The sequence below is a fragment of the Lissotriton vulgaris genome, chromosome 6 (genome assembly GCF_964263255.1).
Source record: "Lissotriton vulgaris chromosome 6, aLisVul1.2, whole genome shotgun sequence".
Classification (NCBI taxonomy): Eukaryota; Metazoa; Chordata; class Amphibia; order Caudata; family Salamandridae; genus Lissotriton; species Lissotriton vulgaris.
In genome coordinates, this window is record NC_141694.1 from 1,419,855,063 (window position 1) to 1,419,878,610 (window position 23,548).

The following is a 23,548-nucleotide window of genomic DNA, read 5'->3' on the forward strand; positions in this document are numbered from 1 at the left end:
AGGCTTCCAGGCTGAGTACAAACTCCGCGAGCTCCGCGAGCTCCGCCGCCTCCGCTCGTGGTCCGATGACAGCTCCGCCTCTGAGCCGCCGTGTCATTTATAAGTAAGTACCGATGCAGAGCCTGATGTTAGAGAGGAAGATTCTGTTTCCTTCATCCGTGAAATGAACACCATCTCTCCTATAGATGTCTTGCATGTGGTAATGCATGTTGTTGTGGTAAATAGAACCCATGCTATAATCTCTGAGGAAAGCAGAAACAGATTTATTTACATGTCTCCTTGCTTTCTCAATTTGTGCACAATGTTGATTGGACCAATTCCATTTCTGTCTTTGGCATATATTGGAATATACCAAGGCAGTTCGAGGAAAAAGTGTCATCAATTGTCGAAAGGTGTCTTTTAGAAGCATTTCCAGACCTACCCCAGTCAATGTGCCTAGATCGTTCCCACCACAGTGCACAATTATAAGGTCTGGTTCTGGGAGATGCATAAAAGTTTTCACCAATGGTATTAATTGGTGACATCTCAAACCTCTTTGGCCAATCCACGTTATCTGCACCTTTGGTAAATCAATGTTGGAAATTCGTCTGTTTGCTGCATATTTTCCACTCCAGTGAATATAGCTGTGTCCTAAAAGCCAAACCTTCATTTTCAAGGCAGATGCACTCGTACTCTGATGGGTTCTGGAAGTGGAATGGCAGTTAGAAGCTGAAATGGATGAGGCTTGGTGTGGTTGAAAAACAAAAAATGATTGGTTGATTTTAATACGTGAAGATTGAAGACTACGTTGCATGTTAACCAGAGGTGGTCAGTGTAAGGTGAGGGGGTGACGGATCCATGTTCTCATTCGGAGAAGAGGAATGATCTGCAGTAGCACAGGGTCGTTCCTATTCGCCGGGCATGGAAACTAGAGGAGTTAGATGGTATTCCTTTGGAGTGGTTTAGGGGCATCTGAAACAACTTCCCTGATACACGTGGCATGTAAAGCAAGGACTACGAAGTCTTTGGTTTGAGGACCCAGATGCATTTAGAGTTTATCACTAACAATATTCCAGGCTAATGTATTTTCTCGGGAAATTTACAACTGTCCTGCAAGTAAATGTTCTATTTCAAGAAAAAGGGCGTTTCTTCGTCCCACGAGGGAGCCGCTGAGCAAAAGAGGCTCAGTTTACTGTCTTAGTTGCTGATAGGTCTGAATATCAGATTCTTATCGATCGCTTTATGCTGCAGGGGTGGAAAACACAACAGTCCTTGACCATTTATCTTTACAGTATTTCTGCGTACTATACCTTTTAACCGTCATGTAATCGGACTGCTTTATCTCACTTAGCTTTTACTTATTCGAAAACAGTGGCTATTATTCAAAACTTTATCAATCTAGGTGCTACTACCATGTTTTGTTTTAAAACCTTTATTGTGAAAATCTCGGTATACAAATACAGGCCTATAACCACGTGGGCCGGCCACGGAGCAAACTGGAATCGTATATGATGAGGGGACATTTACACTGTAGAAAAACATAACGGGCGGGCAATTAGGTTGCAGGAACTAAGGTGTTTAACAGTTGCGGAATCGGTGTACGTAAATTTTATAATCAAAGTACGACAGGACCAGTTACAATAAAATTATTTAGATATACATTTGCGGGCAAGTACCATGAGTAACGTCAATTTAAACTTTCAATAGTACAGTAATCAATAATACATCAGAACTAAATATCAATAGGGATGTCCAAATGTTCAATCAGTACCCGTCCCCGCCTGCCATGTGCTTCAAAACTGCATACATATCTCGTGATATCAAGGCTGAGCAACCAGTACACAACAAGGAGTTGCGAGTCTCATTTATACCGGCGCCATTTTGGGCGAGGCCGGGCAGGTCCAGAATATAGTCAAAATGTCTCCACCAACCAGCGGTCGGACCAGAACCCCTTTCGGCAGTCCAAAAAGGTTCCTTTAGATGACAACAGAGGGGCAGGCAACAAGAACCATCAGTCAAAACAGGGGAGGGCAAGTTCTTCCCTACCGGGTCACGTTGGGGCGCTACCGGAACTGATCGAATTGGTAGTCTACAGTGTTTCTGGATGTTTCAGACTGAAGCTGGCGTCAGCATGAGAGCACCACCATCTCGTAGCTCAGTCGTGGCCATTCCACGAGCAATCATGGCAGCCGCTCCCCACCGGACGTCTGCGGGAGTCGGGGGCCCCGGTGACTTTTGTAGAATCTTCACGGCTGAGGGGACGCTTTCGGGAATGGGGCCCATGCCCTAGCAGACAAGCGTTCGAGTTCCAAGGTGTCCCAGGGCCATTTTAGTGGACCACGCCCAAATCTGAAGAGCCGGCCGCCATTTTGAGAGTCCTGTGGCAGCCGCCTATCGCTGAACCGCAAGAGCGGGAGAAACTCAACTACATGGTGAGAGAGACGATGTAGTCGCAAGAGCGGGCGGTAAACAGCTGAATGGCAACTGAAACGGTAAAGGGGCGCCCCACTACAGCGTGTCTTCAGGTCAAACGGATTGTGGGACAAGGTCCAGAATGGAAGAGTCATCAAAAGGCAAAAAGTTCCGCCGGACCCCGGGAGCCGGCCGCCTATGTCGGGGGCGATCTTAGGCCACACCAGGGCAACACGACTTGGGGAGGGGGCAGGAGCCAAGCGCCCCCTCCCAGTCCGCGCCACCACACCGTATGTTGAAAATCTGAAGCCATCGTTCTACAAACTCTCAACCAGCCTTGGATGGAAAAATCTTGAAGAATGTACAAACTGAAAACCAGTTTTTGTCTGCATAGCATCAGCAGCAACGCTTGCTATTAGAGTGCATGAGTTTCATGCTCGATCGATTGAAAGGGGTTGTGTTCCGACCGCTGGTTGGTGGAGACATTTTGACTATATTCTGGACCTACGTTGTCACGTAATGCGTTATATGACATGCCGCGTTAGCGCACCCGGAAGTGCTCCGGTGCGCGAAGCGCAGCTTCCCGGAAGCGATCCGGGGCGCGGCGCGCAGCGCGTAACGTAAGCATAACAGGTCATGTGACTTGTTAATAAAACTTTTCATTGGTTCATTTTACTTTTGTTATTCTAATGATGAAAGGCTTGGTCATATGACCTAAAAATTACGCTTTTTATTGCTTTCGAACATTATTTTTTCTTAAACATATATGTTATAATGTTCCAGGCTAATGTACTTTCCCGGAAAATTTACAACTGTCCTGCAAGTAAAATATATTCCTTTTCCAAGAAAAAGGGCGTTTCTTCGTCCCATGACGGAGCCGTTGAGTAAAAGAGGCTCGGCCTGCTGTCTTAGTCGCCGATACGCCTGAATATCAGATTCTTATCGATCACTTTATGTTGCAGGAGTAGAAAACACAACAGCCCTTGACCATTTATCTTTACTGCACCTTTTATCCGTCATGTAATTGGACTGCTTTATTTCACTTGCTTTTTACTGATTCGAAAACAGTGACTAAAATTAAAAACTTTACCAATGTAAATACTACTACCATGTTTTGTTTTAAAAACCTTTATTGTGAAAATGTCAGTATACAAATACGGGCCTATAACCACGTGGGCCGGCCACGGAGCAAATTGGAATCGTATATGATGAGGAGACATTTACACTGTAGAGGAACGTAACGAGCGGGCCATTAGGTTGCAAGAACTAAGGTGTCTAACAGTTGCGGAATCGGTGGACGTACATTTTGTAATTAAAATACGACAGGGCCACTTACAATAAAATTATCTAGATATACATTTGCGGGCAAGTACCATGGGTGACGTTAATTCGAACTTTCAATAGTACAGTAATCAATACCACATCAGAACTTAATATCAATAGGGATGTCGAAATATTCAATCAATTCTCGTCCCCGCCCGCCATGTGCTTCAAAACTGCATACGTATCTCGTGATATCAAGGTTGTGCAACCAGTACACAACAAGGAGTTACGAGTCCCATTTATACCAGCGCCATTTTGGGCGAGGCGGGCAGGTCCAGGATATAGTCAAAATGTCTCCACCAACCATCGACTATGATGATGTTCATAAGCTCTATTTATTAGAGTAACACTCATCTGTCCACATGAAATTAATTTGCCATAATCTAAACATGTCATTTTAATCTTTCCAAAGTTCTTCTGAATATTTGGGACCGTTTCCCTTGCCTCTGATGCTGTCAGTGCCACTTCATTGGTGGATGTACTGGCAGGTCGGGGGTTGTCCACCAAATCTCTCATTTGTGCAGCACTATAATTAATCGGTGCCACCTCTCCATATGACGATGCATGGTATAATTACCATAACTATATTTCGGCTCGTTTGCGCCCCCCCCCCCCCTTCGGGCACCCCACGCCGACTTTCGGCGCAGCATTGTAGGATTGCCACACCAGTGCGGCAACTTGCTGGACACCACCTCGGTGCCAACCGGATCTCAGCGCCTTGTGGTGTCTTCCATTCAGAAAATATTGTTGGCAGCATTTTGAAAGGAAAGATAAACAGCCGTTCTCCTAGTGAGTCTCACATTGTTACATTTAGGAAGAAAGTTGAAGAGTAGTATGTTGAAAATCTGAAGCCATTGTTCTACAAACTCTCTACCAGCCTTGGATGGAAAAATCCTGAAGAATGTACAAACTGAAAACCAGTTTTTGTCTGTATAGCATCAGCAGCAACGCTTGAGTCAGCTTTGTGTGAAGCCGCCATTTTGATTCAATCAATAGCGTCCCCCTGCACACATTCAGGGACCTGGTCGTGTCTTCAGGTCAAACGGATTGTGGGACAAGATGCAGAAAGGAAAAGGAAAAAAGTTCCACCGGACCCCGGGAGCCGGCCGCCTATGTCATGGGTGATCTTTGGCCACACCAGGGCAATAGTGAAGCTGCAGCAGGTGCAAATAAGCTTCAGACAGTGTTACAAGCGCTGCTCAGAACTCTCAACTATGACACCACCTCGGTGCCATCCGGATCTTGGCGCCTTGTGCTGGTTCCGGCCTATTCACACATCGGTCCGCTACTGACACCACCTCAAAGGCCAACGGGGCACCCCACGCCGACTTTCGGCGCAGCATTGTAGGATGGCCACACCAGTGCGGCAACTTGCTGGACACCACCTCGGTGCCATCCAGATCTCGGCGCGTTGTGCTGCCTTCGGCCTACTGTAGCCGCAAGTGCGGACGCAACTCAGCTGGATAGCGAGTGAAACACCAAGGGGCGCCCCACTGCAGCCGAGGAGCCTCCATCTTGGGGGCGACGCACACCACCTCGGTGCCATCCAGATCTCGGCGCGTTGTGCTGCCTTCGGCCTACTGTAGCCGCAATTGCGGACTCAACTCAGCTGGATAGCGAGTTGAAACACCAAGAGGCGCCCCACTGCAGCCAAGGTGCCTCCATCTTGGGGGCGACGCACAGCATCACATTGCTTTCCATTGCAGTCAGATCCTCAAACAGCCCCCACTGACTGACGCGACCTCACAGGCCAACGGGGCGCCCCACGCCGACTTTCGGCGCAGCTTTGTAGGATGGCCACACCAGTGCGGCAACTTGCTGGACACCACCTCGGTGCCATCCGGATCTTGGCGCGTTGTGCTGCCTTCGGCCTATTCGCACATCGGTCCGCTACTGACGCCGCCTCACCTGCCAACGGATTTTCTACGCTTTTTATAGCTCTATGCCGCATAACAGGTCATGTGACTTGTTTATAAAACTTTTCATTGGTTCATTTTACTTTTGGCTTCCTAATGATGGAAGGCTTGATCATATGACCTAAAAATAACACTTTTCATTGGATTAAAACATTTTTTTTTCCCAAACAATGAAAGCCCCACCTTTTTTCTGGATGTTTCAGACTGAAGCTGGCGTCAGCATGAAAGCACCACCATATCGTGGCTCCGTCGTGGTCATTCCGCGAGCAATAATGGCAGCCGCTCCCCACCGGAAGCCTGCAGGAGTCGGGGGCCCCCAAGACTTTTGTAGAATCTTCAAGGCTCAGGGGACTCTTTCGAGAATGGGGTCCAAGACCTAGCAGACAAGCGTCCGAGTTCCAAGGTGTCCCAGGGCCATTTTAGTGGACCAGGCCCAAAAAGGAAAGAGCCTGCCGCCATTTTGAGAGTCCTGTAGCAGCCGCCTATCCCTGAACCGCAAGAGTGGGCGCAACTCAGCTGAATGGCGAATTTTGGCCCAGTGTACCAAAAGCGGGCGGAATGGCAACTGAAACGGTAAAGGGGCACCCCACTACAGCAGACGAGCCTCCACCTGGGGAGGCCCATTCACGCCGCCCCCCCCCCCCCCCGGGGCGCCCCACACCGTTTTTTGGAGCAGCATTGTAGGATACCAAAACCAGTGCGGCAACTTACCGGACATCACCTGGGTGCCATCCACATCTCAGGGTGTTCTGCTGCCTTGGGACTATTCGCACAACAGACCGCTACTGACGAGGCCACCCCCGCACCCCCCGGGACGCCCCACGCCGTTTTTCGGAGCTGCATTGTAGGATACCAAAAACCAGTGCGGCACCCAGGTAACATCACCTGGGTGCCGTCCAGAACTCAGCACATTGTGCTGCCTTGGGACTATTCGCACAAAACACAGCTACTGACCATTGTTGCTTCTTTTTTCAAATGTATTTACTGTTTTTGTTGCGTTGTATATATTTATAAGTTATTAAAGTTTTATAATCCTACTACTTTGTTGGAGTGCTATATATTTTTAATGTGACACATAATTGTAAAAACTTTGATGTACAAAGAGGCATCCCTGGAATCTTCCGCTTCAGGCTCGGACCCACACACCCTCACAGTGAGAATCCCCTCCCCAAGCACAATACAGGATGGTTATCAAATAGTAGGAACGCGTGTGGTGTGACGGATCTCATCGGGTGGGGGCCTTGATCTACTGTAACTCCTTTGAAGAGGGGTGATTCTTTACAGCTGGGGCCATAAACTACATCTGCAGGGCTAGGTGATAGCCTGGGACCGGTCTGGACAATCGGACACAGAGGAAGAGGAGTGTCAGAGGGTGCGGTAGTGAATAGGGTGAAAGGGAGGTGTTGGGTGGGCACAGGGTGTGATTCTCAGAGAAGAACAGCGCAGATGGGAGGAGGTTTCTGGCCCATGCATGAGAGAGAGAGCGGGGGTGACCAGTGCGTGGGGGAGATGCTTGCGAGGGTGGGGAGCCATGCTGAGGATCGGCGGCGTGCAGAGAGTGGGTCTGGTCAAGGCATCTAAAATGGCTGCCGTGCTCAACAAAAGTGTGGCATTGCAAAAAAGGCAAGATGGCGCAGACAATGTTTATCAATAAGGATTAATTTATAACAATTATTTTTAACAAAATATTTACTCGCAGTGACAAAATGGCGGTCAACAGTTCCTGATTTCCATCGAATCGAATTTTAACAGACGTCACGCAGCAAAAAAAAAAAACGCTCACGCACAGCCGCTGGAAGACATGTATCAACATATATGAGCCTCCTCAGCCACCCTCAGAAAACATAAGGGGTCAGGATACGTCTCCCGTACCCCCTTATACCCTGTAATTTAATTAAACCGAAACACAAAATGGCGAATTCCCGTTTCGCTACCAGTTTGCGGCCCGGTTCGTGAACCGGGAAGCGCTTCTACCGTGAAAAATCAATTTTTTTTTATTTTCCCCACGGGACCCTTTAATAACCCCAACATCACTCCTAGGGGGTCAAGAGGGGTCTACCTTGCCCCCTTTCATTAAATTCCCCCTTCGTTTTTCTCCTCCTCTTGTCTCTCGATCCTACCGAGAGACAAGATGGCGGCCGCTCCGGACTGTTTAGAATGTTGACAGACACCGGAGAGCCAATCAGCTTCGCTTCGCAAAGCTCCGTTACGCGAAAAGTACGCGATCTGGAGCGCTATCCAGGACACTGTCACAGATATATCTGTTTTTTAAAACGTTAATTTCTCAAAATCCACTGGAGCACATATATTGAGACCCAGCAAAGGCACATCGGGCTAACAGTCCCTACAATTTTGCCAAGTTTCGTGGAAATCCATTCAGCCGTTCGAGCTAAAAGTGAGGGCAAACGCCCTATGGAAATTAACATGGGAAAAATGCGTTTTGGGACCCCCCTTTTTTCTCGACCCCCCCTTGACAAAACCCCCCCAAATTTTCAGGGGCTGCTCGGAAACAGAATGTGCCATTTTCCTGAAAATCTCAGCCGATTCCGTCCACAAACGCCAAAGTTATTAGACATAGAATTTTCAAAAGTCCCATAGAGAAAAAATCCTAACTATATATACCTACTGGCGACCGCCAGTAGGTAATATATATATATATATATATTAAGGAGCAGATATTTAGACGGCTTTCCGGGCCGTCGAGGAGGCACCACCCCGAGAGGACTGGGGACCACGGGGGTCGACATTTGCCGGTTCCCGCGTGTGGGGCGCACACCTTGGATTTAGGAGATGCCTGCTTCCGGGACCCATCCACGGGTCCTTTTCCAACAGAACATTTGCACAAAGAAAGATTGCTGAGGGTGCATACAACTCCCATAATGCACGGCGCAGACTCAACCAGAGCAGCCCATCAGGGGGCGTGCCATTAATAGCAGATGAGGGAGAAAAACGCCAACAGCAGGTGCGCTTCACTTTTCACGCAGCCTCTGAGGAAGAAATTATTCGAAACGCGTCAGGCAGCGTGAACTTGACTGCGAAAGGACTTGGCAGCACGGCGTTTCTGTACCTGAATAAAGGCTTGTGCTTGAAGCCTGGTGTGTGCTAGAGTGCCCCTCATTTACCGGGACAAGCAAGGAGCAGATATTTAGATGGCTTTCCGGGCCGTCGAGGAGGCACCACCCTGAGAGGACTGGGGACCACGGGGGTCGACATTTGCTGGTTCCCGCGTGTGGGGCGCACACCTTGGATTTAGGAGATGCCTTCTTCCGGGACCCATCCACGGGTCCTTTTCCAACAGAACATTTGCACAAAGAAAGATTGCTGAGGGTGCATACAACTCCCATAATGCACGGCGCAGACTCAACCAGAGCAGCCCATCAGGGGGCGTGCCATTAATAGCAGATGAGGGAGAAAAACGCCAACAGCAGGTGCGCTTCACTTTTCACGCAGCCTCTGAGGAAGAAATTATTCGAAACGCGTCAGGCAGCGTGAACTTGACTGCGAAAGGACTTGGCAGCACGGCGTTTCTGTACCTGAATAAAGGCTTGTGCTTGAAGCCTGGTGTGTGCTAGAGTGCCCCTCATTTACCGGGACAAGCAAGGAGCAGATATTTAGACGGCTTTCCGAGCCGTCGAGGAGGCACCACCCCGAGAGGACTGGGGACCACGGGGGTCGACATTTGCCGGTTCCCGCGTGTGGGGCGCACACCTTGGATTTAGGAGATGCCTGCTTCCGGGACCCATCCACGGGTCCTTTTCCAACAGAACATTTGCACAAAGAAAGATTGCTGAGGGTGCATACAACTCCCATAATGCACGGCGCAGACTCAACCAGAGCAGCCCATCAGGGGGCGTGCCATTAATAGCAGATGAGGGAGAAAAACGCCAACAGCAGGTGCGCTTCACTTTTCACGCAGCCTCTGAGGAAGAAATTATTCGAAACGCGTCAGGCAGCGTGAACTTGACTGCGAAAGGACTTGGCAGCACGGCGTTTCTGTACCTGAATAAAGGCTTGTGCTTGAAGCCTGGTGTGTGCTAGAGTGCCCCTCATTTACCGGTACAAGCAAGGAGCAGATATTTAGAAGGCTTTCCGGGCCGTCAAGGAGGCACCACCCCGAGAGGACTGGGGAACACGGGGGTCGACATTTGCCGGTTCCCGCGTGTGGGGCGCACACCTTGGATTTAGGAGATGCCTGCTTCCGGGACCCATCCACGGGTCCTTTTCCAACAGAACATTTGCACAAAGAAAGATTGCTGAGGGTGCATACAACTCCCATAATGCACGGCGCAGACTCAACCAGAGCAGCCCATCAGGGGGCGTGCCATTAATAGCAGATGAGGGAGAAAAACGCCAACAGCAGGTGCGCTTCACTTTTCACGCAGCCTCTGAGGAAGAAATTATTCGAAACGCGTCAGGCAGCGTGAACTTGACTGTGAATGGACTTGGCAGCACGGCGTTTCTGTACCTGAATAAAGGCTTGTGCTTGAAGCCTGGTGTGTGCTAGAGTGCCCCTCATTTACCGGGACAAGCAAGGAGCAGATATTTAGACGGCTTTCCGGGCCGTCGAGGAGGCACCACCCCGAGAGGACTGGGGACCACGGGGGTCGACATTTGCCGGTTCCCGCGTGTGGGGCGCACACCTTGGATTTAGGAGATGCCTGCTTCCGGGACCCATCCACGGGTCCTTTTCCAACAGAACATTTGCACAAAGAAAGATTGCTGAGGGTGCATACAACTCCCATAATGCACGGCGCAGACTCAACCAGAGCAGCCCATCAGGGGGCGTGCCATTAATAGCAGATGAGGGAGAAAAACGCCAACAGCAGGTGCGCTTCACTTTTCACGCAGCCTCTGAGGAAGAAATTATTCGAAACGCGTCAGGCAGCGTGAACTTGACTGCGAAAGGACTTGGCAGCACGGCGTTTCTGTACCTGAATAAAGGCTTGTGCTTGAAGCCTGGTGTGTGCTAGAGTGCCCCTCATTTACCGGGACAAGCAAGGAGCAGATATTTAGACGGCTTTCCGGGCCGTCGAGGAGGCACCACCCGAGAGGACTGGGGACCACGGGGGTCGACATTTGCCGGTTCCCGCGTGTGGGGCGCACACCTTGGATTTAGGAGATGCCTGCTTCCGGGACCCATCCACGGGTCCTTTTCCAACAGAACATTTGCACAAAGAAAGATTGCTGAGGGTGCATACAACTCCCATAATGCACTGCGCAGACTCAACCAGAGCAGCCCATCAGGGGGCGTGCCATTAATAGCAGATGAGGGAGAAAAACGCCAACAGCAGGTGCGCTTCACTTTTCACGCAGCCTCTGAGGAAGAAATTATTCGAAACGCGTCAGGCAGCGTGAACTTGACTGCGAAAGGACTTGGCAGCACGGCGTTTCTGTACCTGAATAAAGGCTTGTGCTTGAAGCCTGGTGTGTGCTAGAGTGCCCCTCATTTACCGGGACAAGCAAGGAGCAGATATATATATATATATATATAAAATTTCTATGGCAAAATGAAACCCCTCATTTTGTTTCTTTTCAAATTAAATGTATTAAGTGTTACCACTTTATTCCAATCAAGATGACTTCAGGTGTGCCATACTTTTGTCATAAGTAAGACTGTTAGCGTTCTAGTTGTTCTTTAGAACACTCTGGGACATTCTGTCAATGTGCTATAGTTGGGCTACATCTGGCTGATATTTGGGCTACATTTGGGCTCTTTTGTCTCTGGTGGCCATCTTGGGAGACTGCATATCAGAATTTTTTTAATGAAATATAAGAGGATTTCAGAAGTCACTCAAAATGAGCCCTAATTTTTCTTTCTTCAGCACTAATCATAATTTCTATGGCAAAATGAACGGTTTCTTGATATGTACTGCTAGAGTTTCATAGCCAGCATGGGGCATATTTACAAGGCCTTTGAGCCACTTTCACGTCATTTTCCCCATGTTAAAAGTGACGCAAAAGTGGTGCAAGGGCCTTGTAAATACGCCCCCATGTGTGTTAGGGCATTTTAAGTCACTTGCCCCATGAATCAGGGAGAATAATTTGCTTACTTGATGTGTTTAAAAACGTTTTTTGAAGTCATTTAGGTTTCTGGATATGTACTGCTAGAGTTTCATAGCCAGCATGGGGCATATTTACAAGGATTTTGAGCCACTTTCACGTTATTTTCCCCATGTTAAAAGTGACTCAAAAGTGGTGCAAGGGCCTTGTAAATACGCCCTCATGTGTGTTAGGGCATTTTAAGTCACTCCCCCATGAATCTGGGAGAATAATTTGCTTACTTGATGTGTTTAAAAACGTTTCTTGAAGTCATTTAGGTTTCTTGATATGTACTGCTGGAGTTTCATAGCCAGCATAGGGCATATTTATAAGGACTTTGAGCCACTTTCACGTTATTTTCCCCATGTTAAAAGTGACGCAAAAGTGGTGCAAGGGCCTTGTAAATACACCCTCATGTGTGTTAGGGCATTTTAAGTCACTTCCCCATGATTCAGGGAGAATATTTTGCTTACTTGATGTGTTTAAAAACGTTTTTTGAAGTTATTTAGGTTTCTTGATATGTACTGCTAGAGTTTCATGGTCAGCATAGGGCATATTTACAAGGCCTTTGAGCCACTTTCACGTTATTTTTCCCATGTTAAAAGTGACGCAAAAGTGGTGCAAGGGCCTTGTAAATACGCCCTCATGTGAGTTAGGGCATTTTCAGTCACTTCCCCATGAATCTGAGAGAATAATTTGCTTACTTGATGTGTTGAAAAACGTTTCTTGAAGTCATTTAGGTTTCTTGATATGTACTGCTAGAGTTTCATAGCCAGCATGGGGCATATTTATAAGGACTTTGAGCCACTTTCACGTTATTTTCCCCATGTTAAAAGTGACGCAAAAGTGGTGCAAGGGCCTTGTAAATACGCCCTCATGTGAGTTAGGGCATTTTCAGTCACTTCCCCATGAATCTGGGAGAATAATTTGCTTACTTGATGTGTTTAAAAACATTTCTTGAAGTCATTTAGGTTTCTTGATATGTACTGCTAGAGTTTCATAGCCAGCTTGGGGCATATTTACAAGGCCTTTGAGTCACTTTCACGTCATTTTCCCCATGTTAAAAGTGACGCAAACGTGGTGCAAGGGCCTTGTAAATACGCCCCCATGTGTGTTAGGGCATTTAAAGTCACTTGCCCCATGAATCAGGGAGAATAATTTGCTTACTTGATGCGTTTAAAAACGTTTTTTGAAGTCATTTAGGTTTCTTGATATGTACTGCTAGAGTTTCATAGCCAGCATGGGGCATATTTATAAGGACTTTGAGCCACTTCCACGTTATTTTCCCCATGTTAAAAGTGACGCAAAAGTGGTGCAAGGGCCTTGTAAATACGCCCTCATGTGAGTTAGGGCATTTTAAGTCACTTGCCCCATGAATCTGGGAGAATAATTTACTTACTTGATTTGTTTTAAAAATGTGTTTTTTGACTTAAAATGGCTCAAAGGCTTTGTAAATATTCCCCATACTGGCTATGAAACTCTAGCAGTACATATTCTGAAACCTAAGTGACTTCAAGAAACGATTTTAAACACATCCTGTAGGCAAATTATTGTAGAAGCATTCCATTCCATTGCTACTATTTGTGGGTTTTAAATTTGTCTATGCTGCTAAATTACTGTAGGTAGAATTGACAACTAGTGTGTTAATTGTTTGCTTACTGTTATTGGTTTACTGTTTGGTAATAGTGGTTAATAACATTTTTTTCAAATGTACCACAGATTCAACTCAAGATCTTTTAAAAAATTCAAAAATGCCCTGAAGGCAAAGAAAAAGAAAAGAAGCAAAGCGACTTACACCCCACCTTGGTAAACCTTTGCAGCAGTCCTCTACAATAAAAACTTGTCAAGTCACCAAAAAAACTTTGGGTAAGACAACAAAATCTTTTTTAAGAAACATTTGCAGACGAAAAAGTATTACTACAGAACATGTTTTAGTCCAGAAGAAGAGAGCCAATTTAAACGGGAAGGAAAGGCCCCTCAAAAATGTTACTGCTAGAGCAGGAGATAACTCTGTGCATGGTAGTAGAAGGAAAAATCTGTTTAGGGACATTCGTAGACGAATGTTCCGCAACAGGATAATTGTCAATTTGATAAAAAATATTAAGAAAGGTCAACAGAAAGTGGCTTTTTATAAGAGAAAGAAAAATTTAGAGAAAATTATTGATCAGGCTTTCGAAATTAGGCGAAAGTTATTTATTTTGATAATCAATAGAATTAGGAAACTAAACAAGGCAATTTATGATTTCAAATCAAATAGTAGATGGACAGTTAATCGTAGTAATTTTTGTGAAGTTTTTTCAGGGGAATGGATGCATAGTTCAAGTTGTGAGGCATTTTTTAATGAGGAGAGTTATTTCCAGGACAATGATTTGGTGCATGCAGTTGACACCAGTGGTCGAGCATATGAGGTGAAAGACGGTTGTCCGGTTGAAAAAGAAAAACTTGTGTCAACAGAGGCAGAAGAGGTGTTAGATAATGAAGTTTTAGGAAGACGTCCTAAGGGACCAGTGTACACCTGGAAGTGTAGTAGTTTTTGTAGTGTGCGACAGGATTCCATCAATTTGCTTTGTGATTTTGTACGGACATTTAATAAGAAAAGTTTAAAACAGAAAATGAAGTTGTTGCAAGAATTAGATCCTTGCAGAGTGAGAGAAGTGACAGGTTTGCATGGTCATTCACTGGCTTGTCTTTCCAGGAGAGTATGCCAGAGTGTTTTTCATCATTTCAGGATGCTAGCAGTGCCTCATAATAAAGTGAGGAAATTAGTTAGAATGTTGTATTATGCTAAGAGTCCAGCAATTATGCTTAAACAATTGAGCACTGCTCTTTTGGGTTAGGACAAGTCTCTAGAGTGTACAGATTTCCAGTACAGATGTTTCACAAGGAAATTTCCACGTTTACGGTGAAATCAAGTGAGAGGCCTAATTTCACTTGTGTGTGTTGTCGACAGACTCATTATAAGAATCAGACTAAGTTAGTGGATTTATATACAAAAAGTGAAATGGAAAACAATAGTGAATGGAAGGATTTTGCAACATACTTGATGGTAGAAAATTATTTTGATTTGGGATCAGATCAACGTATGTGTACTTATTGTTTTAACAAATTAAATCAAAACCATATGCCTGCTAGAGCGGTTCATAATAATCTGGAATTGGTTGACATTCCTTCTGAACTGAAGGATTTAAATACTTATGAATCTATTTTGATTCAAAGTGTCCATCCTTTTCAGGCTATTGTTCGAATGGAGCCTAAGACAGGGAAATTGCCTCCTTCAGATTTACAGAGAGGATTAAAGGGAAGAGTTGTTTATTTGCCTCTGGATTTGAAGAAAAATATTGATACAATTGGTGTAGACAAAGTGGAAGAGGAACCCCTGGTTATCCTAGTTAATGGGGTTCCGACAAAGAGTAAGAAAATCTGGCAAGATTTAGTGGATGTTAGGAAAGTCAAAAAGGCAACATTGTATTTGATGAAAAACAATGAGTACTACAAGAAAGTATGTGTTGCAGAAGACGAACTAAGTGAAGAAGAGGACAGCGATTTGTGTGCTGGACAAATAGAGAAAGTAGATGTCTCTAAAAATGAAGAAATATATAAACATTATAGTGTTCATCCTTTGCATTCTAAAGAAGTCATGGGGAATGCTATTGAGTTGTTTCAAATGAAACAAACCAAAGGGAGTCCCATTAGTGTTTGGGAGGAAAGTTTGGAAGCTCGGTGTTTCCCACAGTTATTTCCAACAGGTCGAGGAGGAAGATATGATGAGCGACCTGATCAAATTCCTGCTTCTGAATACCGGACTTTACGATTGTATGCAGAAGATCCTAGGTTTCGTCAATGCATTCCCTATTTGTTTCATCTACTGTATGAAAGTGATCTGTCTGGACTGTCTTATGCAGTGAACCACATCCTGAAAAGTGGTGTACAGCTGCAAAATATCTCGGCAAGGGAGTTTATGGATAAAGTCAATGTGCAAGACAGTATTTTGGGTTCTCACCTGATTAATCTCATGGCATGTCAGCGTGGTACTAATGAGTATTCGTACCATCGTCATGGTGACTTAAAATGTATGCTGAGGAACTTAGGAACTCCCACATGGTTCCTCACTCTCAGCTGTGCCGAGTATGGCTGGGAAGACTTACTTGAATGTCAACGAGAGGCAAATGGAAACATTGAAAATATCGAATTCAAGACACCCGGAGAACTGTGCTCTTTGGATCCAGTCAATGTATGCAGGTACTTCAATCAGAGATTTGAAGCTATGATGTCTTTCATTACGAACAAAAAAAATCCACCTCTTGGAGAGTTGTTGGATTTCTTCTGGAGAAAGGAGTATCAAGCAAGAGGTGCTCCTCATATACATATGCTGCTATGGATCAAAGATGCACCCAAATTTAGAACAGATCCGGATGACTTAGTGATGAGTTTCATAAAACAGTATTCTACATGTGCTGTTCCAAAGACAAAGGAAGACAAATGTTTAAGAGAACAAGGTTTACGCTTTCAAAACCATCGTTGTGGAAAGTACTGTCGTCGTAAATTCAGAAACAAGAACAAGTTCTATACAAAATGTCGTTTTGGGTTTCCACGATCAGTGATATCTAAAGGAAGACTGAACAATTTGATGTCTTCGCTGCGACATATTGTGACGAGGAAATCACCCAAAAATACATACAATTTAAAAAGAAACGAAGAGTCCAAGTACATCAACGACTACAACCCAGTGATTTTGTCCATGTGGAATGCTAACATGGATATACAGTTTGTGGCTGACAACTGTATGGCTGTGGCTCGGTATGTGACGTCTTATATCACAAAAAAAGAAAAGACAGAACTGAAGGATATGTGGGATGACATTTCACATGTAAAGAGCCTCAGTAAGAAGTTGTACAGTTTCAGTCTAAAGATGTTGTCGCATCGAGAAATCGGAGCATACGAATGTTCTGATTGGTTATCTTCAGCAAGTCTCTATGCCAAATCTAGGAGTATAATTTGGGTGAGTCTTGGACTTGCTGCAACACGTAATCGAGTTCTGAAACCTGTACGGGAAATTGAGTATTTGGCAGAGAAGGAGCCAAACAGTACAGATATATTGAAGACAAACATGTTGCATACATATTATCCAAATAGAAGCAGTCACCTCGAGAATGTTTGTCTGTATGAGGTTCTACAAAATTACATATTCAAGAGGAACATCAAAGAAGATATTGATAAAGGAGTGTATGCTGTAATTGGAAGTGAGGGATGTCTGGTCAAGCAAAGGAAATGACAATTGGCAAATCATCGAAAATTGAGTTGCGAATCTCCTGAAAGAAAAGAGTTTTTCTATTTAGCTCTTTTGCAACTTTTCAAGCCTTGGCGTGCAGAAGAGGAACTGCTTGGAGATTTCCTCTGTTATGAAGATTCTTTCAATGCAGCCAAGGAGTCCATAGAATGTCCCGTTTTTCCAAAATATCTAGAAATGTTGAATGCAGAAATCGAGCAGGAAGCAACAATTTCAGCCGAGATTGCTAGAGACAGTTCTCAGGACAGTCAGAGTTCCACTTCATTGAGCCAGGATCCACTAGTAGGACCAGTTATCGAAAATGAAGCTGCCACTGCCATGATTGAAGTGGAAAGAGCCATGGAACAAGCTCAGGAGGATGCAGTTAACTTAGAAGATTTGGAAAGACAACTCAACGTTGAGCAGAGGAAAATATATGACGAAGTTACCAACCAAATTGATCATGGATTAAGTCATGAGAAGAAAGAGTGCTCATGTACGTCGTTGAAGCCTGTCCGACTGTACGTGAATGGAGAAGCAGGAACTGGAAAAAGTTTCCTGATTAAAGCAATTTCATGTTATTTGCAGAAAAGGACTGAGTCATCGCTGTCTTGTGTTGTCACCGCTCCAACTGGACTGGCAGCACATAACATTAAAGGTATTACTTTGCATCGTCTACTGATGCTGCAAGTGGAGCATGATAACAAATTACAATACCACAAGTTATCTGGAGATGCTTGTTGTGAAGTTTCAAGAGTCCTAAAGAAGATGAAACTTCTTATCATTGACAAAGTAAGCATGGTTTCCAATGTCATGCTTGCCTTTGTGCATTTGAGAATGCAAGAAGTTCTTAAAACAGAGTATGATGTGTTATTTGGTGGCAAACAGATCATTGTTTTCAGTGATCTTCTGCAGCTGATACCATGAAAGGACAACCAGTGTTTAAACTACTTACACATGAAGACACCAGGAAGTGCCTAGGGAGCATTGGCAAAGTTAATATATGGTTAAACTTCAATTATGCTGAACTGCGTGAAAATATGCGTCAGGCGAAGGATGAAGATTATAAGAATATTCTACAAGATGTTAGAATCGGAAAAGTGACTGAGCAAGGGAAGGAAGCTTTACATGCATGATTACTGTCAAATTTATATCCAGAAGAAGACTTTTTGCCAGAGGATATTTTTCAAAAAATTACTGTGAAGAAATCTGGAATATGTTTGATGCCAACTCTTGCAGAATGTTCCATCTTCAACAACAAAATGTTGAATTTAGAAAAACAAGAGATTGTGAAACTGGAAGCTATTGACAAAATAGAGCTTATGGGAGCAACAATTATTTTGTCTGAGAATTTGAAATCTAAATTGGATTCATTAGAGAAGACTATATCTAAAACTGCGGGTTTTGAAAAGACTCTGAATGTGTGCTTAAATTGCCGTATCATTTTGAGAAGGAATTTAAATGTTGAAAGAGGTCTGGTAAATGGATCAATGGGTAATGTTGTTGATTTTGAGAAATACAGAAATAGAGATGGAGTTGAATTTATAAAAATTAAATTTGATGGCATTGAGGATGTACAGCAAAGTGGTCGTTGCTCTGCTAGGTTTTTGCTTGTTAAAGACTTATATGTTCGCCGTAAGCAGTTTCCTGTTTGCTTGGCATATGCGGTGACAATCCATAAATCGCAAGATTTAAGTGTAGACAGTGCTTTGGTGAATATTGGCAGTTCTGTGTTCAAGGAGGGTATGGCTTATGTGGCATTATCACGAGTCAGAACTTTATCTGGATTGTACTTGATTGAGTGTGATGAGACAAACATTTGTGCAGATCTAGATTGTGTTAAGGAATACAATAGGTTAAGAAGAGAGTATGCGCCACATTTGCCTCAATATCCTTTGTTTGAAAAACGTGTGGTAGGCTGGAAACGAAGAAATGTAACCAATAGTAGGGAGGTTGTAGCAAAAACACGAAAAGTCGATGAACCCAAAATTGTAAGCAGAAAGAAAATGGATGCTGTTCAAGATGTTGTTGGTTTTCAATTTGAAAATAGTTCTGGTGTCAACTGCTATGCTAATGTAGTGGTTAATGTTGTCTTTTCTCTAGAAACATTAAAAGAACAGATTGTGGTCAATTCGAATCAAAGATTTTGCTGTTTGTTAAATTCTGTGTTAGAGAAATGTAGCACTGATAGAAGAAAAATAGAAAGTGTGTCTGAAATTCGAAATCTCTTAGACAAATGTTCAGGTCAAACGCAATTCTCTCGAAATATTCAGCAGGATTGTCAGGAGTTTTTAATGTATATGCTTGATGTATTGCAAGATGAAGGTGTAGATGTAGATTATCTGTTTGGCCTATCTTATCAATGGCAGCATGACTGCGAGAACTGTAGGCTATCAAGTACTACTAGTGTAGACTCAGAAAGATTTATATATTTAACTTTGCCTGACAGTAAATCAGTATCCTTTAATAAGCTAGTAAAAGCAGCCGATCAAAACATGGAGTGTAGCCAATGTAAGTCTGCAATGCTGTCCACATTATTTATACGAAGTTATGGCCAGTATGTCATTTTAATGTTCCAACGATGTAGGTCTGATGGAACTAAATTGACAACTTTAATTAAAAATGTTGTGGCTTCGCAGTTGTCAATATCAGGAAGGACTTTTGTAACTGCAGCAATTATATATCATGACGGTCCTTCAACAACTTCAGGACATTACACAGCTTATTTAAAATCTGGAAATGGCTGGTCATTCGGCAATGATTCTGTTTTAACTTTCAAAAAACATTTACCGTTTGACTTAAAAAATTCTTACCTAGTGTTTTTACAACCAAAATTTTAGGGAAGGAAAGTGGCCTACGAAGATTGGAGCAGTTGATAAATTTTACTCTGCTGTTTTAAATTGCTTTGTGAATTAGAGTGATCATAATAAATAAAAATGTAAAGTAGTCATAGAGGTACATAACTGGCCTATAATGATTCAAAGAGTTGATATGATTTACTCTGTTGTTTTAAATTGCTTTGTTAGTAACTGAGATCAAGAGAATGAAAACATTGGAAAAGTCATAGAGGTAGTGTAAGTGTGCCTCATAGTAAGTGGTATCAATGTTATAGGAAATGTGAAACATGAGTAAACTAGAAGGGGAGATATTATTAGTACAAGATTGTGAAAGTGATTTTGGACGTTTTCTTTCTGAAAGTCGGGGAAAAAGAAAATGACAGGATTTGCTTTGAGGAATTCGAAGAGTTTAAAATGGCTCTTACACGATTTGGCCTTGAGGAGAAGTGTGGTAGAGAGCAAAAAGTCATTTATTGTTTCTAACATATTACTCAAAAAGAAAGAGCTTTTCTTTCAGAAAGTGGCGGGCACGGATTTTTTAGCGCACAACAGAGTATAAGCTTTTCATAGCATATCATTCGACGTCATGGAAAGTAAGTGTACTTTTGATGAGTTCTGATTTCTGATTTGTTATATTACATGGGTTTTTTAAACACAATCATTTTGATTGTGTTTTTTTTCCCCCGCTGTTATATTATGAATACCTTCAACTCACTGTTTTTAGTGAAATTTGATATATTCTGAGAACAGCAAAAATAAACCATTTAACATGTATAATTAATTCTATATTTTGTATTGTGATTTTTAATTTGTACTCATCTTGTCTCATGCTCACTTGTCTTTTACTACCTTATATCAATTCTCTTTACATACTCACATTGCCTTTTGTTTTATTCTCTTTCACCCTTGTTCTCTAACTCCACTTATCTTTCAACCTTTGTTTCCTTATTCCAACTCTGCTTTTTTCTTTTCTCTCATGCACCATTTTCTAGCTTTTAGACCCTCTGCTTCGCTTCTCTTTTCCATCTTTTCTCCCTTTTGTTTTCAAAATTAAATAATTTTGGGTTCTCCTTTTTTGTTGCAATCAGTTAGTATAACTCACCTTCACTCATTTATCTTTCTTTGTTGCTTCACTCAGTCTGTATCTGACACTCTTTCCTTCACTTTCTCTGTCCCCTCTCTCCCTCACTCTCTTTTCCTTATTCACCCTTTCCTTATTTAGTTTACCTTACTCACATTCTTTTAGTATCTTACACATCTTCAGTTTATTTTTCTCTTCTATCCTTCTTTTCTGTCACTGAATCTATCCTTCTTTTTATTCACTCTATTTCTATTTCTTTTTGACTCTGTCTGTCTTTCACCGTTACTTTATTTTCATTTCTGAATGTTTATCTCTAACTTTATTTCTTTGTAAAATTGTATGATTTTCAACCTTATGCCTTGTCTTTTCTATTTTTTAAATACATATTTTAATATTTTTCAAATTTTTGTTCTTTCTTTCACAGATTGAAAGTAAAAAAATTATAAGTGATGGAGTTAACAACAACTATAAAGTAAGTATTTAGTACTTTTTCCCTTACATCTCTATTATATTCAACTTCTATTACTTCCACTGCTTTATTTCCTTAACCCTCAGTTTCCTTCCTTTGCTTTTTCCCTCATTCCTTTACAATTACTTACTTACTCCACTCCTTCCACTCCTTTTGTCAGTCCCTCTGTTCTCACAGTTCCTCACTCCTTTTCACTCAGTCCGTCTCTCTTACTCTCACTGTCTCTGTCTCTTCACTCTTTTACTAGTTGTTCATTATGCTTTCTCTCTGTAGTTCAAGCACACTATCTTATTTACATTTTTTTGCTGCTTCAATTATTCTTTTTCTATCACTTCTTCTTTTCTTCTTTCTGTTTTTTCTCTCTGTCATTCCACATGTTTTAACCTTATTCACTATCATACACCTTGTTTTAATACTATTTACTTTCACTCACTGTTTTTTTAACACCTTCCCTCAGGGTTGTTGTTTTAGTCCGGTTCTATCCCTACCTCTTACTCCACATCCTTTACTCTCTTTCTTTTTAATTTGAAGATTCATTCACATTCTCCAAGTAACTCTTGTTTATTATTCTTCTACACTCTTTTTTTCTTTCACTTCCTTTTCTATTTTCTTTTTCTCAATTTTACCCTCTTACATCTTTTCTTTGTATAATTATCTATTATACAGTATCTCTGTGTTACTCCCTCTAGCTGTCTTTCTTTTAACATTATTCTCTCTGTCTCCTTCCCTTATATTCACTCTTTATTTTTTTTTTGGTTCGCTTCCGGTTCGCGTACCGGCGCGCGAACCAGGAAGCGAATAAAAAAAAAAGAGATTGCCAGAGTGCTAAACATTTTAGCATTTTTTTATGAATGGGAGGTAGTTCTGAAAAGAACTTTTTTTATTATTTTTCTGAACATTTTTATTTTTTTTGTATTTTTTTAACAATTTAAATTTTTTTTGGTTTTTTTGAGGGGTAACAACGAAAAACAGGCATTAGAAAGGGCTCAACAGGAGCAAAAAAAAAAAACTTTTTGGGGCGTTTTGAGCACTTGTGGTTTTCATATGCTCTGTTCATTAAATTGACACTCCTCTCCCCATACCAAAGTAGTCCCCCACAAAAAATACACACTAGCTTTATGTGTGCAAAATTGTTCTGAATACCGGGGACCGTCTCCCTCGCCTCTGGTCCCGATAGACTTTCCTGTGTCGAGGTGCTGGCCACTGGAGTTGGTGGGTTTTCGCGGAGGTGACGCACCTCAGCCACGCTGTAATTAATTGGTTGCCACCTCTGCATGTGGCGGTGCATAGTATAGTTTCCGTAACTATACTTTTTATCTGTGCCTCGGGACAGAACTCCTTTATATATGAGGCATGTCACATGTCGGGCATTGACATTTTTTTGGCCTTGAGGGAAAGAAAAAAATTGCCAAATAAAATTGTCTTTGTGGTGGGATTGCCGGGGCTGTTCAGGCAAGAATTGTCTCTGCCGTACCTCCTCTTCTTCTTCTTCCTCCTCTTCCTCAGGGTTGGGAAGGAACTGTGTAGGTGGTCCTTCCTTCCTAGGAGGTTGTGGTGGTGGTGGGGGTCCACCAGCTGCAGCTACTACTGATGCCATCACTGAATAATGAAAAACAGGTCTTCCTCTCACAAAGTAAAAAGTCAGAGTGAGAAAAAAGGTGGGGGCTTTCATCATTTGGTAAAAAAAATGTTCTAAACCAATGAAAAGTGTTATTTTCAGGCCACATGACCTGTTACGCTTACGTTACGCGTCCCGCTACGCACCCGGAGCGCTTCCGAGGTGCTGCGCTTCGCGCCTCGGTTCGCGCTCCGGAGCACTTCTGGGTGCGCTAACGCGGCACGTCATAAGTCGCATTACGCGGCAACGCGATACGTCGCGCTTACGCGATGCGTCACAGTGTTGTTTTCGAACGCGGCAGTTGTGCTAACAGAACGTTTCCCGGTGCGCGGAGCGGGTCGCGGCACCAAATTGAGCTACCCCCGGTGCGCGGACCGGTAGCAAAACAAACAAAAATAATAAAAAAATATATATATACATAAAAAAATTATATTAAAAACATATAAAATATATGTTTCCTCTAAAAGAAGAATACATTTTACAGCTTTTGATACTTGCTATCAAAAAAACATTGAAATTCACTGAAAAAACCATAGGTTATACACCATATATAGTTAGGAATTAGCATTTACAAAACCTTGAAAATTCACTGAAAAAAATCATAGGTT